This window comes from Anabrus simplex, chromosome 8 (assembly GCF_040414725.1).
Source record: "Anabrus simplex isolate iqAnaSimp1 chromosome 8, ASM4041472v1, whole genome shotgun sequence".
Classification (NCBI taxonomy): Eukaryota; Metazoa; Arthropoda; class Insecta; order Orthoptera; family Tettigoniidae; genus Anabrus; species Anabrus simplex.
In genome coordinates, this window is record NC_090272.1 from 81,359,249 (window position 1) to 81,362,666 (window position 3,418).

Sequence of the window (3,418 nt, forward strand, 5' to 3'; positions counted from 1 at the left end):
TGAGCAACAAAATTCGACCACAATTGTCTTGAATCACAACTAGTCTATGAGCAACAAAATTCGACCACAATTGTCTTGAATCACAACTAGTCTATGAGCAACAAAATTCGACCATAATTGTCTTGAATCACAACTAGTCTATGAGCAACAAAATTCGACCACAATTGTCTTGAATCACAACTAGTCTATGAGCAACGAATAGACAAAATTGTATTTCGTGAAGTTAACACCCTGGGGAGATATTTCCCTGGTAATTTCGATTGTAACTATTAAGAGTGTTTTAGACAGTTCACAGAATCACGACGAATTCTTTATATGTTTCTGCTTAATTAGTGAATAGCGTTGTCTCTTAAGACGAAGCATGAAATTTCAAGTGTCATGTCATCGAAGAATTATATTCTTCTTCTTGTCCTGTGAACACACTATGCACCTAGGCGTAGTGTCTATATTTGTTTATTCAATCAGTTCATTGTCCACTGCACATGTTTGCTATACTGTATCTAGTTTGTTTCGAACCGTTGTGATTTTAATAAATATTTCCTGGGTATATTGCTGTTCAAATCTCATTTTCTAGTAACATGCTTGGAGGTTAATTCTGATTTCAATTAAAGTAATAGTCGACAGTTTGTCATCTAACTCTATAATTGTCAGGCATTGATTGTTGCAATAAAAAATTAATTCTAAACAGAACAATTATTCCAGTTCGAAATATTCTGTAAACAATGCCCAGCTTCACTTTGTAAGTCCTCGGCTCGACTGAAACACACAAAATGTTTGTTTTATAAATAGCCGCACTCTATTCCAATAAACAATTCGGCATAGTTAAGAAAGGTAGTGATTTACGAAGCAAAACACACGATAAAGTCACTTTGCGAAGGATAGATGTTTGTAGCATTTTATGAATTTAAAATACTTAGTGTGTCAAGTTCTCGTTAAACAATATCACTTTCATAAGCAAGAATTAGGGTGTATAATCTCTGGTACTAGGACATGGTCCATATAAACAGTGAAGAGATGTTTTAATCTCTCCTATATTGCGGTCTCTATAACGTCTACTGCCTGAGTGGTGGTGCTCACCTTGGGAATTGCTGGAGAGAATTGCACGAGACACCTATTGAATATACACAGGTATGCAGGTGATAATGTCACGAAGCAGCATGTAAGGAAATACGATGCTCCGAAATGATTCTAGAAACCCAGTCGAATCAACAGTGATGCAGAATAACTACTACTCATACAGTGTGGTGATGCCGAATATCAGTCATCTTGGCTGGTAACCAATTTGGATCAAGTTGAAAGTTCAGTTTTCAGACAAGTAGTCACAATCTATCTAGGAGTATGCAAACTCTTCTAAGCGAACGTTCATCACAGGTCAGTTCCTTAAAGTCTTCTTCAAGCTCCTTGCATCGGCCATCAAAACGTTAGTCCACTTGACCACTGCCAGCGTTCCAAGAATTTTCCTGTTTGCGTGACAAGGTTTGTCATAGTTCTCACTTCCGATGTTTACTGTGCGCTTCACTACAAAAAAAAACTGAGAAATATTTATACCTTAGTTATTCATTCAATGTTATTGAAGATACTGTCAGTCTTTGTGCAGACAGAGGTGCGTATTTACAGTATTGTAAAAAGACACAGTGTTGTTGTTCCTACTGGTGGTGGTGGTGATTTATTTATGTATTCGTGTCAGAAGTACAAAACACGAAAACATTAAAAAATACTTAGCCACTTTGAGAGCACTTGAATTAGCTTCAGTCAAATCACTCATTGTACATCTGGATGGACACAACGGACAACATAAGAAATGTTATGATGTTTGAAATTTGCCACAAGCACACAGAACTTTCTTGGTCGGAAAATGCCACTTATATAAGCTGCCCCTTGTTCTTGCAATTTCAGTTCGCAGTCCATTCATTGACTTCCAGAATCACCAGTTCTCTGTGTGGCCAGGAGGCAGAGATTCCTTCAGTTCCATCCATTCGACAAATTACTAGTTTTCTCCTTCCAAATGGCAAGTTGTGCTTTTGCAACTGTTCCTTGCAACGGTTGAGTAGTTGTTAGGAAGCTCTTTCTCGATTTTGATCTCCTTTCAGCAGGTTGATATCCGTAGAGTGAATGTGAGGTTTTCTTCTTTATCTGTTTACCCTCCAGGGTCGGTTTTTCCCTCGGACTCAGCGAGGGATCCAACCTCGACCTCAAGGACAGTGTCCTGGATCGTGAGACATTGGGTCGTGAGATACATCTTGCGTGGAGGACCAGTAGCTCGCCCAGGCGGCCTCACCTGCTATGCTGAACAGGGGCCTTGTGGGGGGATGGGAAGATTGGAACGGATAGCCAAGGAAGAGGGAAGGAAGCGGCCGTGACCTTAAGTTAGGTACCATCCCGGCATTTCCCTGGGGGAGACGTGGGAAACCACGGAAAACCACTTCCAGGATGGCTGAGGTGGTAATCGAACCCACCTCTACTCACTTGACCTCCCGAGGCTGAGCGTACACCGTTCCAGCACTCGTACAACTTTTTTCCAAATTTCGTGGCAGAGCCGGGAATCGAACCCGGGCCTCCGAGGGTGGCAGCTAATCTCGCTAACCACTACACCACAGAGACGGACCAAATGTAATTAATATTTAAAGAAAATTTGGACTAGTCAAAAGTTCTCGTTATGACCCGCTCGTATATCGAAAACGCATGCAGGATTATGGTGGTAAAGTAAAGTAAACTCGTATCCTCATCCCGAGGTAGTGCAGCTCTTTTCAGGCACACCCCCAATGGAAGTGAGCTGCATGTACCATTTCAACCACATACCAGCCCTCCTGCGAGTTTTTAATTTCTGGCAGTATCGGGAATCGAACTGGAAGCTCCAAGGACGGCAGCTAACACCAGCCATTATGCTACGTACGCGGACGATTTGCTGGTTACATCTTGACTAGGTCTCCTTGTTGGCAGGTTGCAGTATATGGTTAAACGTAATGCTAGCGACGAGTCCGTGCAGACCGTGTGGCCTAACGGATAAGGCGTCGGACTTCGGATCCGAAGATTGCAGGTTCGAATCCTGTCACGGTCGGAATATTTTATGTTTGGTATTAAGATACTTAATTTCAAATTTGTTAAAGGCCATTGCACTACTATTGATCTCAAAATGATGCCGCAGCATCTCTCACCAGTCACGACAGCTCCAGACTATGGCACGATGTTCATCTGCCAGAGACATAAGTTAGTTTATACCAACTAAAGGGTTTGTTTGCTAGTTATCTATTTATCACCAGTATAGTTTTCCATTGAGTCGCCTCTGTGGTGTAGTGGTTAGCGTGATTAGCTGCCACCCCCGGAGGTCCGGGTTTGATTCCCGGCTCTGCCACGAAATTTGAAAAGTGGTACGAGGGCTGGAACGGGGTCCACTCAGCCTCGGGAGGTCAACTGAGTA

At 42.2% G+C, this 3,418-nt stretch overlaps 1 non-coding gene across 1 annotated transcript; it reads left to right on the forward strand.

The window, feature by feature from the left end:
• Window positions 1-2,985: 2,985 nt before the first annotated feature.
• Window positions 2,986-3,058, forward strand: TRNAR-UCG (transfer RNA arginine (anticodon UCG)). Its single transcript has one exon. It is a non-coding gene; the product is annotated as a tRNA-Arg (tRNA).
• Window positions 3,059-3,418: the final 360 nt, after the last annotated feature.